Source organism: Frankliniella occidentalis, unplaced genomic scaffold (genome assembly GCF_000697945.3).
Source record: "Frankliniella occidentalis isolate FOCC.00 unplaced genomic scaffold, Focc_3.1 Scaffold15, whole genome shotgun sequence".
Classification (NCBI taxonomy): Eukaryota; Metazoa; Arthropoda; class Insecta; order Thysanoptera; family Thripidae; genus Frankliniella; species Frankliniella occidentalis.
Genome location: NW_026267145.1, coordinates 239375 through 247880, shown reverse-complemented (window position 1 = coordinate 247880; position 8506 = coordinate 239375). Strand labels below are relative to the sequence as shown.

At 55.8% G+C, this 8506-nt stretch overlaps 1 protein-coding gene across 1 annotated transcript in view; it reads left to right on the top strand.

Annotated features, from left to right (window-relative positions):
• Positions 1-1949: 1949 nt before the first annotated feature.
• LOC113211905 (hemicentin-2-like) overlaps positions 1950-8506 on the top strand; it is a 90076-nt gene continuing 83519 nt past the window's right edge. The window contains exon 1 of the mRNA XM_052263964.1: positions 1950-2269. The gene's annotated coding sequence lies outside the window, so the exon portion shown is untranslated. The remainder of the gene's footprint in view (positions 2270-8506) is intronic.

Below are 8506 nucleotides of genomic sequence, written 5' to 3'. Positions count from 1 at the left end.
ATATATATTTTGGATTGGCACGTTGGGGCATTACATCAGCATTACAGATACGTTACTGGCTACAAGCACCATCATCCTGAACTTGTCTCGGAATTGACACATTTATGACATCTGATGTCATATGTTGACCGGTTTTTATTGACACCGATCATTTGATATCCCTCCGATTTCGATTTCCCTCTGAGTTAAGCGATGGTGGTGGACCAATGAAGACACGAAATCATGTATACTTTAAAGGTTTTTTTTCTGTTTACTAGTGTCTACTTTTCGTAAATGAGAAATTGATATCGGTGAAATTTATTCGGTCGGTGTCGTGCGACCAGCATCCGATCTCTGACCAAACCTTAAGCATCCACCATCGGTAGATGTACACTTCATTCAAGACTCGAGGGATCGTCAAATCACGGGAGCTCGGCGCCTGCGAGACTCGGGATAGGCCACCCCGCCGCACACACATGCACTGCAAACGAGATGTTGCCTACATACTAGGCGCTATGAAAGCTTTCGGCCAGGATCGACTTTGCAGTTCCGTAGCGGCCAATGACAAACGCACTCTCTGGCTGACCCCTACCAGTAACCCCGCCAGCTACCCCACTCTCCTTCAGTAGCCGGTCAATAGGTCACGGGTAACCGAAGCCTGGCGCGCATTTAATTGCCCACCTTCACCTCATGAACGCTGACGCTGTTCCCCATATCGAGGAGCTCTTAAAACGAAATGATTAAATGTCATGCCGGATTACTCGTACAAGCTGCTGGGTTAAACAGTGGGGTACTCGCGTGCCATATTAAAGGGGCCCGTAAAAATGATTACGGCCCTTCTTAGCCAATAAATCGCGCTAATGCCGTGTAGAACACGCGGGTACACAATCCTCTTATTACCATCACCCCCTCCCCCGACACACACGAGCGAGCGCGACGGTGTGATTTAGCAAGCGCAAGCGTGATGCATGCGGCCAGCGAGCGCCGGTTATTAGGTGAATCCTTTGCGCCAAGATAGCACCTCGGGCAACTATCCAAATTAGAGCCCCCCCCCCCTCTGTTGGGTCCTCTGCACGGCCCTGCGGGGGACTGCCGCGTAAGCGCTAAGCAGGGCCGCCAACAAATCACGCCGACATTACCGTTGTGAGCGGGGCGGCGGGGGCGGCGGACGCCAAAGGTGTTCCGGGCAAAAAAAGGAAGGAAGGGAGAGGGTGAGTCACGGGAGAGGCCGGAGTTCACACTGCATCATTCCATTCCTCACAGTGCCTGATTGATAGAGCCCACCACCTTCAGCATTTTAGCAAGTTTCCCCCGCTGCAATTTACTAAGTTCTTTACTAACCGTTAGTCCTGCGCGGTGCAATAGTCAGGAAGATGAGTCACAAGAGAAACAGTAGAACAAGTATCTTCTCTCAGTGCCGGGCACCGAGAGAGCCGTACCGGCGGTGTTCGAGAGAGAGAGAGAGAGAGAGAGAGAGAGAGAGAGAGGCGTCGGTCGCTTGCGGTCCGCCCCCGTAGTGGGCCGTGTCGGGACGCAGCGGTCTTCGGCCGGACCCACCCGGACCGCAGCGCCGCGCTCATAATTTGGAGACTAAACGAGGGTGGCCCGCTTCCGGGGGGAGGGGGCGCTGCGGGGGAAATAAGGCCCTCTGCGGGGACAGTCCCTGCCGGAGATTTAGACAGTGTTGGCAACGCCCGGCAGGCTGTGCCGCACACTCACATACACACACACACACACGCACACTCGAACTCAGGTCTACGGAGGGCGGGGCTAGGCCCGGATCGCTGGGCGGGGACTTCGGGGCGCGGGGCCGACGGTAGCACTGGCACTGCAGTCCGCGGCGGTGTGGCGGCGGCGGCGGCAGCCGCACGGCAGCCAGCCAAGAGTGTGTGTGAGAGAGAGGGAGGGAAGGGAGTAGTAGTGGTGGCCGGGCTCGGCGGGCTGCTGCTCGGGGCCGCGCGCCCGCACCGCCCGGCCGCACCGACACACGCACGCGAGCAGCCGCCGGCCGCAGCCGCAGCCGCGCCCAGACGAGTCGAGCCGAGTCGAACCGAACCGCGGGAGGAGCCGGTCGTTGCGAGACGGACGACATCCGCCGGGCAGCCTAACCTCACTCCCGGACGCGACCTTAACCTCCCAGCCCGCGCTGACGCCGCGCCGCGCCGCGCCGCCCTCGTGGGGCTCGTCACTGTGAAGAGCGTAGTGACGACGAGTTGGTGGTTGCCGAGTGTGCGTAGGATGGGATAACACCTGTGGATACCACGCCGAACGTCCAGCCGCGCACGCAGAGGTGAGTGCGCAGGTCGTGCCAGCGGACTCGGCAGCCGAGCTGTCGTGCGCACCGGACGAGAGCAGTGTCCGCCACCATCGCGTTGTTTGTTGACGTGCCGGCTGCCGCCGCGGGGACTGGCGACCTGGCGGTGTTGTGTTTGGTGTGTCGCCTCGGAGTCAACTAACTGTGTGGTTGTATGTGTTCAGATTTGATTGTTGTGATTCTTTTCCTCCTGGTGAATAGACCATTCCAGTAAACCGAATAGAAAGAGGAGCAGACGTAAGAAGCAAAGCGTGTTATGAGAAATCTACAGTGCGCCTCGGGAACGCTTTAAAGTTAGATATTCTGCATCGCCTGATGAGATTGAAAACTGTTTTCTTTAACTGGCAGACGAATTCAGAGACCATTCAGAAAGCACTCCACCATTCGCCGAGAGAGCCAAATCCAGCCAAAGCAAACCCTCATAGCGCCTGTTAGGTAGGCAACATGTCGCATGCAGTGCATGCGTGTATTGCGGGGTGGCCTACCCCGAGTCTCGCAGGCGCCGAGCTCCCGCTGCCGCCGAGTGCATCTCGGGAAAGCGGACATTTAAGACGATCCGTAAGACATCTGACAAGTGACGAATACACGCAGGTGGGACCGACGAATCACGCATCACCGTATATTTCTCATGCACACCTCTGCTTCTTCTTGTTTCTTTTCGCTGTACCGGACTGGTGTATTATTGGACTTGCACGAGCTGGTTGTCATGCTTCCCCATACACGCCCCACAATGGGCGTGTGCTCTTGCCACTTTCTGCGAGCGATACGTCGAGTGGGCCGCTAGTCGCGTCCCGCTGCCGTGCCGGTAATGCGCGGCTCGTGCCATTCATTTGGGCTACTGATCGATGAATGGACACGGCGTGTGTGTGTGTGTGTGTGTGTGTGTGTGTGTGTGTGTGGCGACACTGCAAAGGCAAAGCGTGACGTTTGGCACGTCATCTGATGATGCACTCTGCTTACTCTGTAAGTTGCTTACGAACAATAGGTTCGTAATGCAAACCGATTGTTCGTAAGAACCTGTCTAGCCTAACAAACAATCGCTTTGCAATACAAAGAACGCAAATTGTTCGTAACGTTGCAAAGCATTTAGTAAGATTTTTACAGTGTACACACTCTGAATACACGTTCCTGATGGGCTCTGTTTCCCAGAATGCAAGTCGCTTATATCATGCGAATGGTGAATAGAACCGCTCACAGGCGGAATGGACGCGTTTACGAAACGTTTTCCGCCGTGAGAGAGCTGCATTAAAGAAACGTGACACGTGTGACACGTGTCACATTTAGGTTTCCCGGTGATGCGCCCCTCCCACACGACCCGATTACGAGGAACGGGGCCGCGGGATCGAGGAGAGGGACTGGTGTTTTGGAGTCGATTTCTGCCGTGGAGGGTTATATCCGCCAATCGCACATCAAAGCCTTCGCGTGTCGTTGGCGCGGCCGGGCGTGGCAGGCCGCCCGGAGCGGGGACATATCACACACCGACGACACCACTCTCACAAAATCCTATCCATCTGGGAAAGAAATCGTCACGTTGCGAAAATTTTCGTCGCAACAAAGTCACAATTTTTCAAGCTTAAAGATGCTCTAGTCAACACATTTTTTCAACAGCCGATCGAAAAAATTGTGACTGGTTTCTTGGACGACATTTTCGTTACAACCACGATTGTTCGCAAGGATTCAAATGTGTAAATGACATTTTCCCTCCAAAAGAAGCAAGAGGTTTTTTGAGCACTTTTTGCCCCACCGACCGACCAGGGCCCAACCGAATCGTACTATCGTACCGCTCCACTCCGCCTTCTTCTTCAACTCACTGCCCCCCGACCCCCTCTCACCCCCTACCCTCGCGGCCGTCCGAGAAAACTGCATTCCCACTTCATGAGCTTCCTGGTGCAGTGATAGCCGCCCGTCATGCTCCCCCGCTTTAGGAAGTAAAGCACTGCGAGGGGGCGCTCCGGAGCGCGCGGGTTGCATACTCCTCAGGAAGCCATTTTGCCGAGGGAAGTCCGCCCCTTCATGGCGGCCATATTAAACGTACGACCGGAAGTTGTCGCCCCCCGCGGCGCCCACACGCGAGCACAAAGTAATATAGAGTCGCGTCGTCTTCGTGCGCCCGCGCCATTAAAAGGAATAATAACTACAAACAATGAGAATAATAATAATAATTACCGTCGCCGAGTACGGCAAATAACACAACATTCCTCGGCCCATTAGGGCTCATCCGAAAGGTTCGCGGGATGCAATCGATAACTGTCTCTCTCCCGCCGCGCGGCCCGCCGGCCGCGCTGTGGTGCGGCTCCGTCATTTGTTTTACGGCAGCGCGTCCATCAATAATTCGTCTCCCTGGCTCTCCTCCGCACGCCGCACTGCGTGTAAGACTCTCCCTGCTTCCCCCTCCCCACACACGCTCTTCCCTGCCGCCCGCCCGCGCGCTCTCCGCCTCGACGACGTCTCGGCTTCACGGCGGTGCAAGACATTTCGGCCCAGGATATCAAGGGCGCGTCCGAAGTGGCCGCGGCCGGTCCGGCGCCTGTCTCCCCGGGCTCCGGGCCGCACTCCGGACGCCTCCCCTCTCTCTCCGGGGCCGCTGCTGTGCTGCTGCCGCTGCTGGTGTCGCCGCTGGCGCGTGTTCCGGGCCGTAGAGCCGGCGCGAATGGCCCGGAACGCACTCACACCTGTTTTAGCCTTCCGGCGGGAGCTTGGGGGCGGCGCGGGGGCGGCCCCGGGGTCGGCAGGGGTCGCGGCCGGGGGCGGCAGCTGCTGCCTGCGACTTGTTGCGCGGCGGCCCCGAGTGATGGCTGCAGTCGTCATGTCGGAGCGATTACCGACGGCCGCGATGCATCACACGTTGTGTCGATCAGACGCGCTGCCGGGCCGGTGCCGACAAATCATCTCGAGCCGACCGGAGAGAAAGTCGGGAGAGCCAAGAAGAAGCAAAAGGCGAGAATTTGAAACGAGGAGGGCATACAGAGGCAAGAGAAGCCTGTTCGCAAGGACAGCGTGAGTCACTCGGAATTGTGAACATTATCTTTACGACAATCGTCCTCCTCCTGGGCAGCTCTGTCCCTGAAAACAATTTCACTACACACGCGCCCGCTGCTAGAACCTGGATGACGCCAAGGACCAGGCGAGTGGTAGATATCCATCACGAGCGATTTGAAAGGTCAGACAACAACAGAGGAGAACCTGGCCACTTCCATAAGCGCGCCTCGGGACGGGTTAATTGTCCTGCCAGACGAGACCACCGCCACCGAGCGCCGCGCAGGGAAATGTCTTGTGGCGTGCGCATGGGCTTTTATTACGGTAAGGCGGAGGAACGGTGATGGAGTTCTGCTGCTGCTTCGAGAAACGTTTGCCATCTCTCGGAGTCGAGCCTATTTCTTGACTGAATAAGTGTGTACCAGTGCCAGTATCAACAGTCGCTATGGCATAAGATGCAAGGCCAGAGGGAATCGACGTGGGTAATCCACTGCACTGGAGAGACCGGTTAGAAAGAAAGGTGTAATGTCTCACATTTGCAGGGGTGCTAAAATTCAAGTTTAATTTATTTTGTATAAACACTCAACGTAATTCGAATACACGGTAATCGGTTGTAATTCAGTTTAAGAAATCAATTTCATCTGGTTTGTGTGCGAGCGAAGGGAATGCTTCTCGTTCGTGCAGAGATCAAACGCCCTCCCCCCCTAACTCACACACACCCGTTGTCTTCCAGAAAATAGGTAACATCTCACAGAATAATAATGATCGAATTTTAATTTTTAAAAGATTTACCGACCGGGCAGCTTTATCGAATATGCCCCGAGGGAAGAGGCAGAGCGAAAAGATGGAAGACGCACGAGTCGACCAGTGTGAGGCTGGACGAGTTGGACCAGCGAGTACACTATATTTTCCAGAGGTGTAGCCAGGAGAGGGACACACAGGTGTAAGCACCAGGGTCATACAATGTGATCTCAAGGTGTATGCAGGTCGAGCACTGCTTGAAAGGAAACAGGTCGGGACACTTTTTGTCATACACACTTCGGACAAAGGTGCACGGCAGGCCAGAAGGCGACTCAACTTGTAATTGCAGTGTTTTCTGTAGCACCTTCTCCTGGAACACCTCTTTGAAACAACAGTGTGTGCAACCCACCCACACACGTGCCATGTGGCAGAGTTTCGCTGCGCTAGAAAGGTGGGCCCTCCCTTTTAGCCAGTCGGGCCACCCCAGCACCGTAAACGTCTGTCTCCACAACGCATTGGGCTGCCCTGCCCGCGGCGCATCTGGGCCCGGCCCGGGGCCCAGCAGGGCCAGCAGGGCCAGCAGGGCGCAGCAGCCATCAGGGCCGGGCCGGGCCGGGCGGCCACGCCTCGCGCTGGAATTGATTGCAGGCAATGCGTTGCAAAGGCAGCGCATAGGCGTGTGCCGGGGCGGGACGGGACGGCCATGGCCGTGGAGTGGTGGCCACGAATTATGATACGACTTGGTCATTGGGGCCGCGCATCGGCCCGCCCCGCCCCACCCCGCCCCGCCCCGACACGCGCTGCTGTTCGCTCCCACCATCGCACTGCCCGGCTCGGGACCAGGGAAATGCACTCTGACACTGCTCTTTTCCAAAGTTTGGCGTCGCAGGAGAGTATGTCGGGCTGCTGCTGCTGCTGCTGGCGCTAGTCCTGAAAGTGGATTGCGAAAGACAGAATTCGGTATCGGGGGGACAGGAAATGAGTTTGCCGGCTTCGCGATCAAAGGGTATAAAAGAGCCTGGAAGAGGAAAAGCTGGCAAAGGGGGGGGGAGGTAGGTAGGTGCGACGGTAAGGGACAGAGGGAAGCTCCCTCCAAATGAACTAGAGAAACGCGCGACGACCGTGCGCAGATCAGTTTTGCGCCTGGTGCGGAACCTGTTTGCCGGACTCCCAAAGAACCCCGCCGCGCCCACCCCGCCCCCCGCCTCGCCCCGCAGCGCGGTCCTGCCTGGACACCACACCCGTGGATCGTGAATAGATAGTAGACCGCCAACTGGGGCATTATCGGGTCGCGGGGCGGGAGGGTGCGGGCGCGCGCCTAGCGGACACGTTTAGCTGCGGACCGAGATGGGATTTCGCAGCGTGGAGTCTTGCTGGGTGTTGGAGTGAGCGAGGTGTCCCCTATCAATGTGGGAAAACATTTGTAAGTTTTCCATGAGCGACGTTGTCTAAGTAGCGATTTCAAATGCGTGAAGAAGACCCTGTTGAGTTTCACATCGAGTTTCACTTTAGCAAGGGAAATTCCAGCGTTTTTTGAGGAGACCTCCTCAATATCAGCACTGCAAAAGGCTTGCAAAGAATAGGTTCTTATATTGCAGACGATTTTCTTTGCAACAGGCAAAGTTTTGAAGCATTGTGATAGGGCCCCTCAAAAAAGGAATAATTCCGAAACCAGCCAGAAGATCGGACAGTCTAGTTGGAACACGTTCTTTGCAAGTTTGCAAACTATTTCGCTGATGCTGACATCTTGCAAAAAGTTCATTCGCAATGCGAACTTATTCTTTGCAACGCAAACTAATAGTTTGCAATAAAAAGCATATTTTTGGCAACGTTGCAAAGACGGTTTGCAAGCATCTTATACTGAAAGGGGGTTTTCCTCAAATAAAGGAGTTTCTGAAATTTTTCATCCATTTTTTCTCAAAATGTTCGACTTGTCTTTTTCTGTGATACGTCTTTTGTGTATCTTAATTGCAAAATATATTGCAAACGGCAAAGATGTTTTTCACAGTGTAGCAAGCAGGCCTGAGTAAATATTCGTGCCTATAGCCTCAGCCTCCTTCCTTTGATTTTTAGCTGTTGACGCCGGGCGCCTCTCGTGCCCTATTAATCCGGTCCTCCTGGACGGAGAGACGTCGTCCAAAATAGATGAAAGAGATTGGGGCAGCGCGCGGACGGTAAGAGCAGCATCTACTTTAACGTCTTTAGCCTGCTTAACGACTCGGAAGGCAGGAATAGCGATACCATAAACACGCGGTGGGCGCCGCGCCGCCCCCGCACCGCCGCCCCCGCAGCGCCACCCCCGCTGCTGCGCTGTGCTGCTCATCGCCGAATTCACAAAGTTGCAACAGGGAAGTAATGTCCCAAGTCGTTGGAGAGCGCTCCCCGCGCGGCTCCCCGCCACTAAAGGGATATTGCAAGAGTAGCGAGCGCACTGCATGCAGCCGGCATGTTGGTGGGCAGCGGCAGCAGCAGCGGGGCGCGGCCGGGGGCCGGGGG